At 39.3% G+C, this 21758-nt stretch overlaps 1 protein-coding gene across 1 annotated transcript in view; it reads right to left on the bottom strand.

Moving 5' to 3' along the window:
• Abcd1 (ATP binding cassette subfamily D) overlaps nucleotides 1–7868 on the bottom strand; it is a 75355-nt gene extending 67487 nt beyond the window's left edge. The window contains exon 1 of the mRNA XM_069506549.1: nucleotides 7592–7868. The gene's annotated coding sequence lies outside the window, so the exon portion shown is untranslated. The remainder of the gene's footprint in view (nucleotides 1–7591) is intronic.
• Nucleotides 7869–21758: the final 13890 nt, after the last annotated feature.

Genomic DNA, 21758 nt, shown 5'->3' with positions numbered 1-21758 from the left:
TATTTGACTTCAATTCAAGGCTGTTTAGGTCCATTTTACTGTAACGCGGAAGTATTTCGACTCTCGAATTTGGTTTCGTTTGGTGAGACGTAAAATCTTGTACTACGGGTACAGACCTTAGTTATTTTATAAAAGTTATAAGATAGTTTCTCAACACAGCTACAGGTAGGAACGATCTGCGACTATGAAGTTTGGTAGATAACATGAACAAAGGTGTAGTTACAAAATATTTCGTCGTGTACTTACAAAAGTTTTATTTTTCTTCGGAATTTAGTATTAGAAAGAAATCACGTCGTGTTTTGATAGATACTTAGGCTGAGATCTATAGAGCGCACTTTGACTTTGCTCAGACTTAAGATTGAGTTAAAACGGGACAGATTTATGTGAGAGATATAGATATGTCTCGTTTTAGCTCTGTCTTAAGTCTGAGCAAAGTCAGAGTGCGCTCTATAGATCTCAGCCTGTGTCGTGGCTACCCACTGTCAGACATCCTAAACCTTAACAATTTATTAAATGTTGAGGACAAAGCGCAGGGAAACTGTCAGCGTTTATAAAATAACGCAGGTCTGGCCCTTACGGGCTCTTAGTCCATAAGCTATGTTATTGAAACTGTGAGAAGTCAAACAAGAAAACGGTTCTCAGGCTAAAAGCAAACGTGTTTGGCACACTGACATGTATCACGGTATCACATAGGTACTGGCCCATTGGGACATCTTTGCCTCTTCAATCTATGCCTGATATGGGCATTTAGCAACAAATTGACTAGATTCACGTATTATTGATTTACTAGCTTATGCTCGCGACTTCGTCCACGTGGACTACACATATTTCAAACCCCTAACTTACCCCCTTAGGGGTTGAATTTTCAAAAATCCTTTCTTAGCGGATGCCTACGTCATAATAGCTATCTGCATGCCAAATTTCAGCCCGATCAGTCCAGTAGTTTGAGCTGTGCGTTGTTAGATCAGTCAGTCAGTCACCTTTTCCTTTTATATATTTAGACTAGCTAATGCTCGCGACTTCGTCCGCGTGGACTACACAAATTTCAAACCCCTGTTTCACCCCTTTAGGGGTTGAATTTTCAAAAATCCTTTCTTAGCGGATGCCTACGTCATAATAGCTATCTGCATGCCAAATTTCAGCCCGATCCGTCCAGTAGTTTGAGCTGTGCGTTGATAGATCAGTCAGTCAGTCAGTCAGTCAGTCACCTTTTCCTTTTATATATTTAGATTGTCCTCCCAACCAAATTCCGATGGCAGCCAGCGGCGAATCTTCATAGAGATTAGCCATCTGAGCGAAACATGTTATTTGATGATAGCGCAGTGGTAAGCACTGAGCAAGGTACCGGGTTCGATTCCCAGCAGCGGTTTGGAATTTATATTTTTTAAATCTCTGGATTCCTAAGCCTTTGTAGATCCATATAAATAAAAACGCGCGACTGTACGTCTGTACTGATGTGCGACCCGCGTTGCGGCCGCGCATCAGTTCATCGATCGAAATTTTGCGCGCGCTGCCTTCGCGCGTCATTTTGCGGTGAAGTTGTTGCTAGTTCTATTTCTTGGTTTTCGTTAGCATAATATTACTGTATGAAAAGTAAAATAAATTATTATAATTCCTATCTAGATATCCATCTAGATTTCTGATTTCCTGTTCGCGTTGGTTTTAACTTTATGGGTGATTAAATTGTTTTTTCCTGCCAGCAGTGTTCAAAAATAGACATAATAAAAATCATTCGAATCTATGTAGGTACCTAAAATAGTTACTCTGATTTAGGTTTTTAAAAACCCGTGGGAACTTTTGATTTTCCAGGACAAAAAGTAGATTATATGTAGTAGACCTTCCCCGAGATAATATCAAAGTACCATATTTCGTAAAAACATTTAAATGCCAGTTCTTTAGAAATTCCGTGGGATCACCACGATTTAAGAATACAATTCCTTACAGCATCAGGGCTGAGGAGTAGGGTCCTCGAGTTCAACAAGTCTTTACTTGGTAGGTACCTCCAATATCCGTTTTTTAAATGCCATTTAAAAAACGATTTTGTGGTCAGGTCCCGTACAGCATCAGGATTCAGGAGTTGTAATCCAAATTTTTTATGGGACAATTTCGCAAAGCTACTGTATCGATTAAAAAAAATTACTCAAATCGGTTCAGAAATCTCGGAGATTTCGGCGTATATAACACAACTCCTCCTTTTTTGAAAGTCGGTTAAAAAAGTAGCCTATGTTACGCCCTGATTAATTCTCTACTTGCCTGTGAAAGTCCCGTGAAATTAGGTTCAGCCGTTCCGAAGATTAGCCCGTTCAAACAGACAGACAGACAAAAATTTTAAAAATGCGTGATTCAGTTATGGTACAGTTCAAATAACCATATGAGTTTAATTTGATTATAATTCTTTGTAATTGATTTTTAATAATTTGGAAGTTTCTTTGATAATTTGAAATTTCAATTTTATTAATAAAAAAAATATAGATATAGAGACGGGCAGTGATAAAGTTTATTTTTTAGTTCTCACGACGAATTACTGTAAACTCTTTAAAGTTAACCATTTTCGCCTTGATTTTCGCCGTCATTTTGCAACAGCCCCATTAGCCGACACCTGCGTAAGCGCATTTAGCCCGCGATTAACGTCTACGTGACCGACTTTGTACTTTATCTTGTAAATCCATTTCTAAATGGTCAAAATTAACCTTGCAGCTTTTTTATTGCGTGTGTTAAACATGCAATTACAATGGTAAGTACTTAAATAGATGTTTACAGTGATTTACTTTTCTGCTAATCTAAATATATGTAAAAGGAAAAGGTGACTGACTGACTGACTGACTGACTTAGTTATACGCCTCAACACCACTCAGTCATGCGGAAACCAAAGCCGTTCCTGCAGAAATGGACGGCGGCCGTGGGAACGGGCCCCTAGATTTAATCTTATTTTAACTTGTTTCTTAAGCCATACAGCAACGTATTGAGAAATTGTGTTAAGCGAGTTTTAGTTCTCAATTAACCTTAATTTGATACTAATGGTGATCGCTCGGCTATCTTCTCAGTTCTAATATTAACCACACGTCGATATTACGCTAAGAGCGATTACGCACGCATCCGATCCGAGTCCGTGAAAATACGGGAATTAAAAAACTCGGACCGATCTCGGATATTGCTTAATGCACTAATCCGATCTCGAATCCAAATCCAAGCTATTGAAGTGACATTTTGGCATCCACGATGTATATTCTCACGGATGACGGACAGAACCCGGATGACGGAAGTGTAGTGCGTAATCGCCGTAAGGGTCAACGCATACAGACGGAGTGGAGTGGAGGAGAGTCTTTCAAACAGTGATAGCTCAGGTTTATGCCCGAGTCGACAAAGTCAAGGTCAAACCATCATTATTGTCAATTGTTGGATTTGTAAGATAATGATGTAATTACGTAAACTAAAGCTACGAGAGTTCCAAACGCGCCCATGTCTGAGAAGAGCCCACAACAAACTCAGCCGGGTATTCTTTTTATCATCATCACTTCACAAATTCACTTAAACTTATTAGAACTATCGGTGGGGCTTCCAATCGGTGCAAAAAATAACTGTCATTTTGTATGACGCACGTCTTCCAGCATCCTTGCATAAGTCCATTTCAGTGGGCTTTAGAGTAGTAAAGGCACTTTCATAGTAAAACTTTTATCTCGTACTAGTAGCGACCCGCCCCGGCTTCGCATGGGTGCAATGTAGATACTCCGACATTTTGTTCAAATACCGTCATATTTCATCAAATTAACACAAACCAATGGCCCCGATTCTCTAGTCTCTCTCTAAACTAAATTTAGAATATCTGCATCCTTTTCTTTTTACTAATGCTAAAAAAGGAACGGAACATGACTTTCACATTTAAAGACTCTAAATTTTAGTGCACAATACAAATTTAAACAGTACGTTCGCGAGTGCGTGCTAAAAACACGGGTTTTACCATCTAAAAATTAAATTTAGAAATGTCAAACTGCTTCTGTCCTTTTCATATTACAATAGTAAGAAGAGGGTGCGAATACTCTAAAATTAGGTTGTGCTTAGAATCGGTGCCAATATTAAACTATACCTATAAACATTCCTCTTGAATCACTCTATCTATTGGTGAAAACCGCATTAAAATCCGTTGCGTAGTTTAAAAGATCTACGCGTTCATACATACATACATATATACATACAGGCAGCGGGAAGCGACTTTATTTTATACTATGTACAGAAGTCGTATTTCAATCAATGCGTATGGAAATCAAACCCGGGACAATGCAAATATTCGATCCACTGTGCTAGAGTGAACTTGGTAACGATTTCGCATATTTTTCATTAAGGAATTTTAACACCTAGACAGATTTTTTGCTCCCCGATGATTAAAAAATAATATTGCTGTAGGATCTTTTACAGATTTTCGCACATTGATACGAGACTTATTATATATCACAATAGTAAATTACCGTAGAATAACAAAAAAAATCACTTCCTGTTTCGAATTATAATTAACTACCTAAAGAACAAACAAAAAAACAAATAAAAAATCCGATCCGATCTGAGTCCGTGAAAATACGTTCCTTTTTAGGGTTCCGTACCTCAAAAGGAAAAACGGAACCCTTATAGTATCACTTTGTTGTCTGTCTGTCTGTCTGTCAAGAAACCTACAGGGTACCTACTTCCCATTGACCTAGAATCATGAAATTTGGCAGGTAGGTAGAGCTTATATCAGACATTAGGGGGGAAACCTGAAAACCGTGAATTTGTGGTCACATCACAAGAAAAATGTGTTTCGAACAAAATATTGCTATTGTTGACATTCAAAGTAAGACTGCTATATCAAGTGGGGTATCATATGAAAGGGCTTTACCTGTACATTCTAAAACAGATTTTTATTTATTTTTACACTTAATAGTTTTTGATTTATCGTACAAAATGTCGATAAAATACGATTGTAGTACGGAACCCTCAGTGGGCGAGTCTGACTCGCACTTGGCCGGTTTTTGTTTAGTATGGTAGCTTATTCAGATACAAACGTCGAAGGCAGGCGTCAAATGTTAGTATACTTGACGCAGGTAGCCTAAAAGTAGCTTTATTTTTCTTTGATTTCACGTCACCATGGCCTAATATTTGATGTATCGTCGATTCAGAATCAAACCGAGCGTTTCCTCGCTCTATTGACTCTGCCCGTCCTCAGTAGTGAGACGGCAATGAGTTGATCCTGATGATGATCATACCTATTTAGGGTTAGAAGTTGAACGCTCAGTTTAACCGCAGTTAGGCCTGCAGTGAAGGGACCGCCAAGGTCGCTATCGCGGAGTCTGCAATGCCACCTTCGTGTTTGCCCTTAATTTTGGTTTATAATTCATGAATAAATTTTACACTTGACTAGATAATTTAAACTTGAGTTTAAACTACTAAGTACTTAGTTTTAATGACTTAAGGCTTGCTTAAGAGCACTGGCTTGAAATTAACTAAACTACCGATATCACTACCCATATTATAAACTAGCTGATGTCCGCGACTTGGTTCGCGTAGATTAAGGTTTTTAAAAAACCGTGCTTCTCTTTGATTTTCCAGATCTCTCCAGATCTTCAACTAAGTACCTATATGCATACAAAAAATCACGTCGATCCGTTGCACCCCTCGCGCCTCTCTACCCGCCTTCTCCACTCCTGTCCCGCTGGCAAGTTACATACCGATTTCAAAGCCCAATGCAAACGGGAATATTAGCAGAATTTGGAATCTAGCGACATCGCGTCAGTTTAATCGTTCCCTTTTCTAACCGACGACGTAGGCCGGTTTCTAAATCACCATGACTTAGGAATGCAATTCCTTTCAGCATCAGGGTTGAGGGGTCCACGAATTTAACGACGAGGACCCAACTCCTCAGTAGGGTTGGAACACTCCTGTCGAGATTGTATAATAATAATAATAATAATTTAATATTGAAAACAGTAAAACATTAACTTAGCTACCAAAATTTTTTCCCATATAACTTTGTTACTTTTAATTGATGTTACCTACTTTAATTTAAAATTGACTAGCTGATGCCCGCAATTTCGTCCGCGTGGAATTAGGTTTTTAAAAATCCCATGGGAACTCTTCGATTTTCTGGGATAAAAAAGCCTATGTCCCTCTCCAGGTCGTTATCTATACCCATGCAAAAAATCACGTCAAACCGTTGCACCGTTGCGACGTGATTGAAGGACAAACAAACAAACCAACAAACCAATAAACCAACAAACAAACAAACTTTCGCATTTATAATAAGGGTACTGATTATGGACGGTTGTTGCTGTCTGAAATAAAATATTTTTATTCTATTTAATGAGGAATAAAAGGGACACTTGACGGCAACGTTAGTTCCGATTTTCGCCGCTCGCCAAGAGAGCCTCTTCGCACTATAGTAATAGAGACCCGTTTGCACCTTTCGGGTACAGAACCGTAAAAAAGCATACATTTATTATGTGCATAATTTATAGGTACATGTATCCAGGCTTTGTTTTCTCCTCCTAAACCAACAAGGATGACTAAGTTGACTGAACACAAAGGTATTCTTTGCCAATTGAATGTGAGTCATATCTTCATTTGCTCAAGGTTGGTGATAATTTGTTCATTAATTTTGTTTATCGGACCCATTGCTAACCTGCTCAGTACTGCCACAGCTACTACTGAGCACAGGTCTCCTCTACACACAAGGGCTATGGTCCACCACGCTGGCCAAATGGAGATTGGCAGACTTCACATAAGTACCATTGAGATTTTTATGAAGAACGTTCAGGCATGCAGGTTTACTCACGAGGTTTTTCATCACGGGTAAAGCAAATAATATTTCATTGTTAAACACACATAGCTATAGCACACAATTAAATTTCTGGGAGGCTTCGGCCGTGGCTAGTTACCACCCTACCGGCAAAGCCGTGCCGCCAACCGATTTAGCGTTCCGGTACGATGTCGTGTAGATTTAATAAAAACTGACATACCCCTTCCAGGTTAGCCCGCTTCCATCTTAGACTGCATCATCACTTACCACCAGGTGAGCTTGCAGTCAAGGGCTAACTTGTACCTATCTGAAAAAAAAAAATAGCTCCGAAAAGTTAGAGGTGAAGCCCAGGATTGAACTTCCAACACCGTCTAGGTGGATTTAGGATTTTAAAAATCCTGTGAAAAACTGATTTTCCAGGACAAAAAGTAGCTTATGTCCATCTCTGGAATGCAAGCTAACTCTACCTAACCCTTCGTTAGAATCCGTTAAACAAATGGGTCCGGAAAAGCTAGTAGACAGACACAATTTTTCCACTTATACTATTAATAAAATGTATGGACTATAAATAAATTTCAAGTTGGTTTATTGAAACAAAAAACATTTACTCTTATCATAGATTCCAGCTAATGCATTCACCTTAATGAATGTCCTTGCGACATAAAAATGCTTACAAAAACGACTCAGGAAAAACTTGACTTAATTTATGATTCTTATCGGAGCAATAATATTGAGCATTTTCAAGGTGAAATGAATTTTAAGACTAAAATTTTCTCACTGTGCAAATAACTGACATATACATATTCGTAGCAAATTGTACAAACTTACCAGAAAACCTCCAGATCACTGAGATTATGAAGTAATAGTTTGAATTTGAGTTATGATATTACGATTTTGCCGGAAGATAAATCTTTTTCAATAGCTTAATGTAAGGGATTTCGAGCGTATCACTAAAGCCAATATTCACACAATATTATGTCCATAAACAAATACACCGATATTTCCGAATGTGTCGATGATTTTCGCAGTAATTGTTAAATAATTTATAATAATATGCGCACGAAATCCACATCGGCTTACATTTACAAGTGATTTACAATTTACAATAACAACAAAGACATTACCTTGCTGAGCTTTACTTTACTCTATGCAACTCTATGAACATAGATTATCACTTATCACAAACTACTTATGTAAAAAGTACTCTGTGCAAACTACCTACCCCACAAACTGTTAGGTACCTACCTACCTACCTACCTACTGCCTACTGAGCCCACAAACTACAAAGACGACTGTGGACACAGATCAATAACATTCTGTAGACCACTGCGACTGACACAGACCAATAAGCGACTACGCGACTGACGGACGACCACCACAAGACCGAAAGTGGCGCCCTCATTTAACATCTATTCGGTCGATCTCACGGTCGATCTATACATTAGCAATCTCTAATATTTTTTCAATGACGTATAAAATTTTACTCCTCACGCGCCCTTTTTACTTTTTGTGTCAAATTTCATGTCAAAAGTACGATTTTAGGTCAGGGGTCAGGCGGTAATCATTCATCCAACGGTCAGGCTAAGAATCAAGGAGACATGGCATCAAAATAATAGTACCTCGTTTAGAGCAAGCTAGGTGTATAGAAAAGCTCTGAAGAGTGATAAAGACAAAAATATATTTTTGTCTAGTTACTCCATTCCAACAAGCATATAGACTAGTTACTCCATTGAACTTCAGGATCCCAACTCTTCAATCCTGATTTGGTGTTTGTCAAGAAACCTATAAGGTACTTCGTTTCCGTTGACCTAGAATTTTGGCAGGTAGGTAGGTAGGTCTTAAATAGCACACGACAAAGGGAAATATCCGAAAACCGTGAAATTATGATAACAGCACAAAACAATATTAAAATGTGTTCATGGAACAAATCAATTACAAATTATAGTTAGTATAAAACAAAGTCGCTTCCCGCTGTCAGTCCCTATGTATGCTTAGATTTTTAAAACTACGCTACTGGATTTTGATGCGGTTTTTTTATAGATAGTGTGATCCAAGTGGAAGGTTTATATTATGCACATATTATATAGGTATAATACATGCATAATATAGTAGAGTAACATATTTAAATACATCTTGTGATTTTTTTTTAAATATGCCGCGCCTTTACAACCTCACGCCCAGTTTGACGTCACGATACGGGGGTCACACCTCAGCCTTACCGCACCCTATTTCATTTTATTCGAAACAGCATATGTGTAAACTACAAGCTTAGAATTATGCCTTATTAGAACGAATTAGAGTGTATTTTTACTTAACTAAAAATTTAGTTTGTTAACTTTCCTCCAGAGAGCGTGATCGAGTCTGTCCACAGTATCCTAGAATCTACCAATCGCGAAGAAGGAACTTTGACGCAATTTGCAAATGGCCGCAAAAAGGATTGAGCTTCAGGAGTAAGGACATATGAAATACTAAATGGTGGAAAACTCCATGTTAAAAACTTGTGAATTATCCGTAGTTTAGTGCAGTGTTGTCAGAAAGATACAAAATGTGCCAAAAGGATAAGATCCAGTCTTAATGGTGGTTTAGGTAGCGCCCGAAACCCACTGGAGAATCAATCGAAGAGAGTTGCTGATTGTGGGGTAAAGTCTTTATTGTATTATTTACCGTAATATTACATTAGAATCTTTCGTCTATCGTTGTAATCGTGTGAATATATTTTCGATATTTGGGTGTGACACGAATGAATATGGTATTGGTCTGAAATGGTCGCCGGTCGTGCGTGGTAGGTACACCCTATGTCAGACGTTATTGTTTCTAGGATGAACTAATCAATTCAGTAGTTACGATGTAGTATTAGTATCGTTAAGGGACCTACTTTGTCGAAGGATATCCTGAATTTGTCAAAGCAAGGCAGTGACTTGTTGAAAATGGGGCTTTACGTTCGGGAAATCCTATAGGCACGGCCCTGTCAGTGAGACATCGATTCGTTCGTACTTCATTCGCCTTATCAATTTCTCTCCTATGTTTTGGGCGTTATTTGGTTACTATTCGCATATTTCCAGCCATATCTCTATTGTAATGCAGTAAGTAATATTATGCTTGCAAATTTATTTTTATTCATGTTGGGCAAACTGGGGCTTACATTTCCTTGTTTATTTAATTATATGAATATTTCATGCTTCTGTTTGCGATTCTGCAAGTAAATTTAGGGTGTAACACCTATTTCTTATGTAATTCAGATATAATTCATACCTATTGTTTAAAACAAAGGTGAGCAAGAACTTAATAGGTATCATTTGAAGAATGATAATATTTATTTTGTTTTAAAAATGAATACTCAATATTACTCATTCAATCAACTTTAATTTTCAAGGACATAATTGCAAGCATGCAGACTACTGAATAGTAAGTCTTGAAATAAATACACAAAAACCTACCTTCAAGTTTGTCATAATATGTAATTATACAGGAAAATTTGTAGAAAATTTAATAATTTATAATATACGTGTACAAATGATGAATAACTTAGTGTGGCACTACTGAAAGCCATAAAGCAAATTAAGAAGAAGAACTTAGTACCTAACAAAACTGAGGCAAGCTATGAAATATCACTGTGACTGAATTGATTTTTTTTTATTATTCTGAAATCTTCAATAATGAATTGTAGCCCCATAAACCACCGCTATACGCTATACAATCATTTGACGTGCTTTTTTTAGTTTAATCGATAATTTAAAACAGTTATTAAACTTAAAACCAACAAAGGGCGTGGATTTTACGTATTTTGGAAGACTCTCTATTTAATAATCACTGAGAAATAATTTATTTTTGATGTAGTCAAATACCCAATTAGAAGCAAATGGTGAAATTCTTTGCACCAACTTAAAACTAAAGCTATGCAGATTGCAAACGTGCCCTAGTCTGAGAAGAAGCTCACTACAAACTAAGCAGAGTAATACTTTTTATCATCATCATCATCATCATGATCTCAGTACATTTTTACGATATTCTAGTTGGACAATTTTAGCTAGTTGTAGACTACAGTTTCTAGTAAAAAACCGGCCAAGTGTGAGTCAGGCTCGCGCACCGAGGGTTTCGTAGTACAGTTGCATTTTTCCGACATTTTGCATGATAAATCAAAAACTATGATTCATAAAAATAAATAAAAATCTGTTTTAGAATCCACAGGTGAAGCCCTTTCATATGATACCCCACTTGATTTAGTTATCTTCCTTTGATAATTGAAAATACTAATTATTTATTAGTTCATGACCACAATTTAATTTTTTTTGTGTGATGTAACCATAAATTCACGGTTTTCAGATTTTTCCCTGCATGTCTGCAATAAGACCTACCTACCTGCCAAATTTCATTATTCTAGGTCAACGGGAAGTACCCTGTAGGTTTCTTGACAGACAGACAGACAGAACAAAGTGATCCTATAAGGGTTCTGTTTTCCCTTTTGAGGTACAGAACCATAAAAAGTGTCAACTTACCTGAAGGATTGCGATCAAGCTTTTGCAATACTTGGAGGTCTGCATAATGTTTGTTGACAATGTTAGTTCTGTAGTTAACATCAATAAAAGCAACAGATGGCTTTATGGTTTGAGATAAATATGTATATATGCGATAATTTCATCATTGTAACTTATATGGTAATAGAGAAGAAAAGTGCAAAACCATAAAATATATAATTTGTGCTGATATTTTTTAATTATTATTATTGTAGCTATAGAAACATACCAATTTAAATAAAAATAAATAAATAATAAAATAGCCTTTATTCACTGATACACTAGTTTTACATCTTATATTACTAACTAAACGTATTACTAATTTCTTATTTCCTATTATTTAATTATCCTATCCTACATAGTTTATTCTAAAAAAAATTAGTAACACCAGCAGTTTACAGTTCAGGTTGTCCTCTTTGGACATAGGCCTCCTCTAGACTTCTCCATTTTTCCCTATCTAATGCTAGTCCGCGCCAACCCTTTGGCAGGTCATCCTCCCATCTCCTCTGTGGCCGTCCTCTCGCTCTCTTCCCATCTCTGGGGTACCAGTAAGTGACCTCTTTGGTCCATTTATCCTTTGGGGATCTGATCATATGGTCACATACCAATTTAGTCTGCCAAAATTCAGCTAAAGTTTTCCTAAGCTATCATATCCAGTTGGGTAGGTCCAATTTCGAGAAAGAGGCCAGCCGCCGAATCTAACTCGGTTGGGCAGTATTCAGGAAGCTTCGAGATGTCTTTTGTCCTCAGTCTTAAGTGACGACATATGGATCCGAGACATGGTAGCTAACTATGGGCCTCATAAGAAAGCTCCGAGTGATGGAGAGAGCTATGCTTGTAGTTTCTCTACGTGATCAAATCAGAAATGAGGAAATCCGTATGAGAACGGCTCGCAGGTTCAGATTCTCAACGGGTTGCAAAGCTGAAGTGGCTTGGCTGGGCACATAGTTTGTAAAACCGATAGACGTTGGGGTCTCAAGGTGCTGGAATGGCGACCTCGCACCGGAAGACGCAGCGTTGGAAGACCCCCCACTAGGTGGACGGACGACATTAGACGAGTCGTAGGTAGCCGGGCGGCTCAAGTCCGTGGCGTGTGGAAGTCTCTACAAGTGTCCTATGTCCAGCAGTGGACATCTATCGTCGTGATGATGATGAAGCTATCATAGCTGACATGGTATCAATCACCATCATAATCATCATCTTAATTCTCAACCCATTACTGGCCCACGATAGTGGATCTCAGTGAGTGTTTAAATCTTAGTCCACCTTTGACTGCATCATCACTTACCACCAGGTGAGATTGTAGTAACCGATAAAAAAGAGATATCTTTCCTGTGCGCCATACCTGTTTAGTTCATCAGATATGCCTTGCGTTGTTTTCCCTGCACATCAAAAGGTGCGATACGACGAAACGTGACTTGGTTTCACCATACGGTTTCACCAAAGTGTATTTGTTTGTTGGTTTGTCATTCAATCACGTCGCAGCTGAGCAACAGATTGACGTAATTTTTGCATGGGTACAGTTAAAGACCTGGAGAGTGATATTATAGGCTACTTTATATCCCGGATATTCAAAGAGCTACCACGGGATTTTAAAAAACTTAAATCCCCAGGGACGGAGTCGCGGGCATCAGCTAGGTGTGCCCATAATACGCACCAAGCTGAGGCAGCGCAGTCAAGCTCTTCCTTTTATTATAATATACTGGTGATGCCCGCGACTTCGTCCGCGTGAGTTTCGGTTTTTAACTTCCCGAACATTCCCTTGATTTTTCCGGGATAAAAAGTAGCCTATGTACTTACCCTGTATGCAAGCTATCTCTGTACCAAATTTCGTCAAAATCGGTTAAACGGATGGGCCGTGAAAAGCTAGCAGACAGACAGACACACACTTTCGCATTTATTATATTAGTATGGATAGACTAGTCTGAGTCAAAGTACGTTCTATACCTAAATCATCTCAGCCTTGCCCTATAGATGCGTGTGAAAAAAGCCATTATAGTACCTAACTATGTATTTTCCTCAATAGCACGATACATGCATCTCTACATAGTATAAAATAAAGTCGCTTCCCGCTGTCTGTATGTATGTATGTATGTATGAACGCGTAGATCTTTTAAACTACGCAACGGATTTTAATGCGGTTTTCACCAACAGATAGTGATTCAAGAGGAAGGTTTATAGCTGTAGTTTAAGTCTCAAAAAATTAGAAATCCACAGAGAAATTGAAATAATGTGAATTAGGTCGGAAAAAAATCCTCTCATTTGAGTTTCCGAGGCAATGACACCACATTAGTATCTACATTGCACCCATGCGAAGCCGGGGCGGGTCGCTAGTGATTAATAAATTTATTTACAAAGGAAATTTTTCCGTAAACATAATATAATATGACGTAACCTAGTTTGAAAATTATTGTTTGTATTTTGTAAATAAAAGGGTCTTGTAGGGACTTTCAATCGCCACGGTCTTGCGCCGCCGCAACCCGGCGGCTCCTGCAGCCTCGTTTGATGTCGTCTGTCCATCTAGGTCCTAGTGGGAATCTTCCAACGCTAAAAACTATAACTTTTCTACGTTTTCTCCTTTGTCTTAGTGCCTACCAGTGGCGTGCACAGGGTTTGAAGCCAGGGTAGGCATTAGTTAGGGGAACCTTTTAGGGTGTTTACTGGCAGGTCATAATGCAAAATTTGCATTGAGCTATTACAACTGGGGTAAGCAGTGCATTTATGCCTCTATGACCTGCACGCCACTGGTGCCTACCTACTGGTGAATAGGTATTAAAGATAAAAAATAATGTTTCGGAATGTTGGATGTTTTGACAACCCTATTGAAATGCCAAACCCAGTGTTGAATATCATCATCATCATGATCAACCCATCGCCGGCTCACTGCAGAGCTCGGGTCTCCTCTCAGAGTGGCTATAGTCTACCACGCTGGCCAGTGCGGATTGGTAGACTTCACAAGCCTTTGAGAACATTATGCAGAACTCTCAGGCATGCAGGTTTCCTCACGATGTTTGCCTTCACCGTTAAAGCAAGTGATGTTTAATTACTTAAAACGCACATGACTCCGAAAAATTAGAGGTGCGTGACCGGGATCGAACCCCCGGCCTCCGATTAGAAGGCGGAGTCCTTACCACTAGGCTATCACAGCAGTGTTGAATATATAATATGAAATTAGTCAACCCTCCATAATATGATTCACAGTGGAATTCCCGAGCTTGCCTTATGTAACCCTATCGCTCTGAAGGGATGAAATAGGGGAATGTGAGTTTGTTTATTCCACCATCTCAATGCATGAACAGATTTGGATGCACGTGGGTACCTATCGTTAGGATTCTTACATCATCCCGACTGACACTGGCTATAAATTAAAAAAAAATTGATATGGTCACGCAATCGTGGTTATAATTTTTAGGGTTCCGTACCTCAAAAGGAAAAACGGAACCCCTATAGGATCACTTTGTTGTCTGTCTGTCTGTCAAGAAACCTACAGGGTACTTCCCGTTGACCTAGAATAATGAAATTTGGCAAGAAGGTAGGTCTTATAGCAGACATGAGGCGGAAAATCTAAAAACCGTGAATTTGTGATTACATCACAAGAAAAATATTAAAATGTGTTCATGAACAATTGTTGCTATTTTCAACTTTCAAAGTAACATTACTATCCCAAGTGGGATATCATATGAAAGGGCTTTACCTGTACATTCTAAAACAGATTTTTATTTATTTTTAGGCATAATAGTTTTTGATTTATCGTGCAAAATGTCGATAAAATACGACTGTAGTACGGAACCCTCGATGCGCGAGTCTGACACGCACTTGGCCGGCTTTTTAATTATATTCGCATGTTAGCCAATAGTAAAAAGCGCCAATCGAAAAGTTACTATTATTAGCTGTAACCGTCAGTTGGGCGTTATAAACATAAAACATCGATTGATAAGGTAGTTACTACCGGCCTACCTAAATGGTACTAACTACAAACGTGTTGATATCGCGGAGTTACGCTCCGTAGATTTGGATCAGTTTGTTTTTTTGCGTAACAACTATCGTACGCGACAGGTCGAGATGGCAAACGGGGAGGGAACGCCCCGCACGCCCGCACAGCCCCGCGCTAACCTGGTGCGGGTGACTTGCGGGTGTGCGGGGCGTCCCTAAGCCTCATACCCCGATTACCATCTCGATCTGTCGCGTACTATAGGTATACAGACTAACTTAACTAGCTGTTAAAAATAATTAATAAGCAATAATAGTGTGAATTGAGCCGTGAGGCCTACTGCCCTGGTATGCTGTTAGGTACCTTCTTATACTTAACTAGATGATGCCCGCGACTTTCTCCGCGTGGATTTAGGTTTTTAAAAGCACCGTGAGAACTCTTTGATTTTCCGGGATAAAAGTCGCTTATGTGACTCTCCAGGTCTTTAACTATGCTTACCCATGCAAAAACGCACGGCGATCCGTTGCTCCCTTGCGACGTGATTGGAGGACAAACCAACAAACCAATACTTTCTTAGAATAAATACTTCAAAGAAGTTTCAAAACTATTCAGTCCAAAACAAAACTGTAAAGTTGAGTTTACATATTGATCTGTAGTTAGTACATAATGTGTTGTTTAACCTTGTTTACGTATTAAAGTGTGACAAGCGGTTGAGTTGCTTCGACATATTTCTTTGAATAAAATTTATAACTTGCTTCACGGCTGTTACTTTGGCTTGGAGTTTAGAAATCCGTTGCAATAGGTATAGACATTTTTAGGGTTCCGTACCTCAAAAGGAAAAACGGAACTCTAATAGGATCACCTCTTTGTCTGTCTGTCAAGAAAACCTATAGGGTACTTCCCGTTGACCTAGAATCATGAAATTTGGTAGGTAAAGGGCTACCTACACATTCTAAAACAGATTTTTATTTATTTTTATGCTTAACAGTTTTTGATTTATATCGTGGAAAATGTCGAAAAAAATACCCTCGGGGCGCGAGTCTGACTCGCACTTGGCCGGTTTTTTAGATTTTCATTCAAGTGTTGCGGCAAATTTCTCGCCCATTTCAAAAATTCCATTCGAGCAAAGTCAGGGTGGGTCAGCTAGTTAGTCATAAAGGGTAAAATTACGCACGCATTCAGAATTCAGATGGGCTTATAATTGTCTTCTGCATGCGACATCCTTATTGTATTTTCTCCGTAGGTAGGTATAATTAATTTTAACCGATCTTCATATAAATATTCCACTAGTAATTGCGGGATGGTATCTGAAATTATTTCCTTATGTTTTCATTTACTTCTTTTGTTGCTTACGTCCTCATCGCTGTAAACTATCAAAAAAGGAGCAAAAATGACCCATAATTATACTGTCTTATTTTAATTGTAATGATGAACGACACTCACTCACGCATACATCATGATCATGACCATCATGATCAACCCATCGCCGCGCCGGCTCACTGTAGAGCACGGGTCTCCTCTCAGAGTGAGAAGGGTTTGGCCGACTTCACACACCTTTGAGAACATTATGGAGAACTCTTAGGCATGCAAGTTTCCTCACGATGTTTTCGTTCACCGTTAAAGCAAGTGATATTTAATTACTTAACTACTTAAAACGCACATAACTCCGAAAAGTTAAAGTTGCATGCCTGGGATCGAACCCCCGACCTCCGATTAGAAGGCGGACATCCTAACCACTAGGCTATCAGAAAGAAAGAAAGAAACTACTATTTACTATTATTTAACTGTAACTCTATAATTAATATTACACATTAAAGGAACTAGGTACTTAGTGATTTCAATTTGTATGAAAGAGCGGGGCCGCCTGCCACGAGTCTTAGTACTAAAACATACTAGTGAAATGGCCCCAATTTCATGTATGTATTAAAAATTGTTCTACCGAAATAAATAATTTGGAGTTTTTGTGTTTGTGATTATTTAAGTAAATACTGGTACTAATTCTGAGTACAACTAAATTTTTGAGTATTCGCATCTTCTTCTTACTAATGTAATATGAAAAGGACAGACACAGTTTGGCAGTTTTATATTTAACTAGCTGCCCCGGCGAACTTCGTTCCGCCGAACAGTCGATTCAAATTTTTTAAATTTTTGTCTCCGTAAGAACCATCCTCGTACTTCAAGGAGTATTATAAAAAATAATTAGCGAAATCGGTTCAGCTGTTCTCGAGATTTGCGATCAGCAACACATTTAGTGATTCATTTTTATATTGTAGAAGATTAAGAGCTATGAAAGCTCGTCCGCGAGCCTATTGTTTAAATTTGTGCATGAGTCATTAAATGTAAAATTAATGTTTCGCCCTTTTTAAATTAAAATATTATAAAGAAAAAGATGCAGATACTCTAAATTTAGTTTAGAGAAAGACCACAGAATCGGTGCCAATATTTCAACTAGCTCTTGTTTTCGGCTTCGACCGCGTGAATTTCGTCTTTAAGTCATGGGTTCTAACTTCTAGGGGATGGATGAAATATTATGGACCTTTGAAGGTTTGTCAATTTTGTTCTTAAGTTTATTTTTACGTTTAAAAATTTTCCTTGATAAACAAACTCCACAAGTGCGCAGTCAATCTAAAGAGAAATAAATGAAGTACCTATCGCGAGTGAAATAAAAACAACGCGAGATAATGATGGCTCCCTCTATCTCAATGCCAAACAAAACATTATTGTGTTGTTGAAAACAGCTTCATTTCTATAAGGGCACTCCTATATTTGTAGTTGTTTGTTTTTTAGGTTCCGTTTTGTAGTAAAACAAGGATCCGTTATGGTTTCAGCACGTCCATCTGTTCGCCTGTCTGTCACAGGCCACAGCTATCTATGTATATCCTACTAATATTAAAAATGTGAAGATGTGGATGTTTGGATGTTTGTTACTCAATTACGCAAAAACGGCGAAACGGATTTGGATGGAATTTGGAATGGAGATAGATTATACCCTGGACTAACACTACACACAACACACACAACTACTTTTTATCCCGGAAAATCAAAGAGTTCCCGCGGGATTTTGAAAAATGTAAATCCACGCGGACGAAGTCGCGGGCATCAGCTAGTACTATATAAAAGACAAAGCTGACTGACTGACTGATTGACTGACTTAATAATCTATCAACGCACAGTTCAAACTACTGGCTGGAAACATTTCTACTGGACAATTTTATGTAATAACATCTCGTTGTAAAATGTTTCCGCAAATAAAGAATCTTTGAATCTTTGAATCTTTTAGATTGGGCCGAAATTTTGCATACACATAGCTTTTATGACGTAGACACTAGACATTTTAAGAAAGGTTTTTGAAAATTCAGCGTCTGAGGGGCAGAAATAGGGGTTTGAAATTTGTGTAATCCACGCGGATGAAATCGCGGCAATAAGCTAGTTTAAAACAAAAAACCGGCCAATGATAGCTAGCTTTATCTCAATGCCAAACAAAACATTACTGTGTCATACAATGAACCAAAAGCTTAATTTGCTGTAATCCGCTGAAACAGGTCGGATCTGTATGATGCAACATGCAGCATGCGAAATGCACCGCCCGCCCTCCCACTGCTCTTCGATATTTAGGAGACGTTGTGAAGTGCACAGTGATAATGACATGACTAACGATCGCAATGGCTGACGCTGTAAAAACTTTAAAAAAGTCAACTTTTTTCGATAAATTCAGCCAAATATTCGCAATGTGAAGATCACAATTCTGTTGCTAAGCAAGCGCATTTTCATGACTTGTCACTAAAAAAATCTGAAGAAGTCAAATAAACTTTAAAAAACTTTCGAATCGTCAATTGAATTTACTACTGCACAGGTTTGGAATGCCCGCTCTCCTTAGCAAGAAACTCAGTGGTTAGATTTGATTTTTTTATTTGCTTTCATGTACATTAATTGATGGTGGGTGCTTAAAGCCTCAATAGCTCAACCGGTAAAGGAGTGGACTGAAAACCGAAAGGTCGACGGTTCAAACCCCGCCCGTTGCACTATTGTCGTACCTACTCCTAGCACAAGCTTGACGCTTAATTGGAGAGGAAAGGGGAATATTAGTCATTTAACATGGCTAATATTCTTTTTTTTTTTTAAAAAAAAAAGCTAAATATACATGAGACCCTGTCAGGTATTTATACAATTTTAGGTAGGTACAATAAATTGATAAACATTAAAGATACAAAAAAAGGTTTAAATTTAAAATACAATAAGAATAGAATTAAAATTATTAAATTATCATTACCGTATATTAAATACTAGCTTATGCCCGCGACTTCGTCCGCGTGGACTACACAAATTTCAAACCCCTATTTCACCCTCTTAGGGGTTGAATTTTCAAAAATCCTTTCTTAGCGGATGCCTACGTCATAATATCTATCTGCATGCCAAATTTCAGCCCGATCCGTCCAGTAGTTTGAGCTGTGCGTTGATAGATCAGTCAGTCAGTCAGTCAGTCACCTTTTCCTTTTATATATTAAAAAAAAATTATTCATTTGCATGCTTATATGGTTGCTTCTTAAATGACATGATATCGTCAATAGCTAACTTTTTACTCGGTCCAACAAAATTGTGTGGTTCAAAGTTGGTTGCAATTTGAAAGTATCTGTGCATTAACGCACAGCAACAAACGTCTACAACGCAAGTAACGCAAGCGTCTTGTAGGCGTCAATGCTCCATTGTGCCTTGTATGGGGGGCGATTGTGATGGCAAGGGAAACCATGTGACGTAGGGACATACTATTGTCATTCGTGCGTAAGTATAGTTTTTGCTGAACACGCATAATCATAATCACTGCCATCTGCATAAACTACAATCGAAACGTAAAAGTAAAGGAACAAATCCGAACTCCGTGAATTTCTGAATACATCCCAAAAAAAATTAAGATTTGTGTTCCCGATCAAATATTAGTTTACAATCACTTCAAAATGGCGCTATTCGTCATCAACTTGCAAATTTTTATCATACTGGTTTTAGATTTCTTGTACGATGGTGCGGAACTCTTCGTGTGCGATTCCGACTCGCACTTACCGGTTTTTAGGGTTCCGTAACTCAAAAGGAAAAACGGAACCCTTATATGATCACTTTGTTGTCTGTCTGTCTGTCAAGAAACCTATAGGGTACTTCCCGTTGACCTAGAATCATGAAATTTGGCAGGAAGGTAGGTCTTATAGCAGACATGAGGGGAAAAATCTAAAAACCGTGAATTTGTGGTTACACATGAAAAAAAAAATGTGTTCATGAACAAATATTGCTATTTTCAACTTACAAAGTAAGATTACTTATACCAAGTGGGATTTCATATGTAAGGGCTTTATTTGTACATTCTAAAACAGATTTTTATTAATTTTTAGGCACAATAGTTTTTGATTTATCGTGCAAAATGTCGATCAAATACGATTGCAGTACGGAACCCTCGGTGCGCGAGTCTAACTCTCACTTGAACGGGGTTTCTTCTAAGATACGAATCTCTAAAAATGTATGTTGTTTCGCAGGTCGGTGCGGTGCAGAGTGCGTAGCAAGAGGCGCGCCGGAGCGGAGTAGCGGAAGTAGACGGATCTCAGCAGCACCATGAACGAGCTGGACAGCCTGCGCCAGGAAGCGGAGACGCTCAAAAATGCCATCCGGGTACGTATGCTCATTTCTGTCTGGTGGGAGGCTTCGCAGGTCGGTGCGGTGCAGAGTGCGTAGCAAGAGGCGCGCCGGAGCGGAGTAGCGGAAGTAGACGGATCTCAGCAGCATCATGAACGAGCTGGACAGCGTGCGCCAGGAAGCGAAGACGCTCAAAAATGCCATCCGGGTACGTATGCTCATTTCTGTCTGGTGGGAGGCTTCGCAGGTCGGTGCGGTGCAGAGTGCGTAGCAAGAGGCGCGCCGGAGCGGAGTAGCGGAAGTAGACGGATCTCAGCAGCATCATGAACGAGCTGGACAGCCTGCGCCAGGAAGCGGAGACGCTCAAAAATGCCATCCGGGTACGTATGCTCATTTCTGTCTGGTGGGAGGCTTCGCAGGTCGGTGCGGTGCAGAGTGCGTAGCAAGAGGCGCGCCGGAGCGGAGTAGCGGAAGTAGACGGATCTCAGCAGCACCATGAACGAGCTGGACAGCCTGCGCCAGGAAGCGGAGACGCTCAAAAATGCCATCCGGGTACGTATGCTCATTTCTGTCTGGTGGGAGGCTTCGCAGGTCGGTGCGGTGCAGAGTGCGTAGCAAGAGGCGCGCCGGAGCGGAGTAGCGGAAGTAGACGGATCTCAGCAGCATCATGAACGAGCTGGACAGCGTGCGCCAGGAAGCGAAGACGCTCAAAAATGCCATCCGGGTACGTATGCTCATTTCTGTCTGGTGGGAGGCTTCGCAGGTCGGTGCGGTGCAGAGTGCGTAGCAAGAGGCGCGCCGGAGCGGAGTAGCGGAAGTAGACGGATCTCAGCAGCATCATGAACGAGCTGGACAGCGTGCGCCAGGAAGCGGAGACGCTCAAAAATGCCATCCGGGTACGTATGCTCATTTCTGTCTGGTGGGAGGCTTCGCA

The sequence above is a fragment of the Maniola hyperantus genome, chromosome 23 (genome assembly GCF_902806685.2).
Source record: "Maniola hyperantus chromosome 23, iAphHyp1.2, whole genome shotgun sequence".
In the NCBI taxonomy this organism is placed as follows: domain Eukaryota; kingdom Metazoa; phylum Arthropoda; class Insecta; order Lepidoptera; family Nymphalidae; genus Maniola; species Maniola hyperantus.
This window is presented reverse-complemented; position numbering and strand designations above follow the sequence as displayed.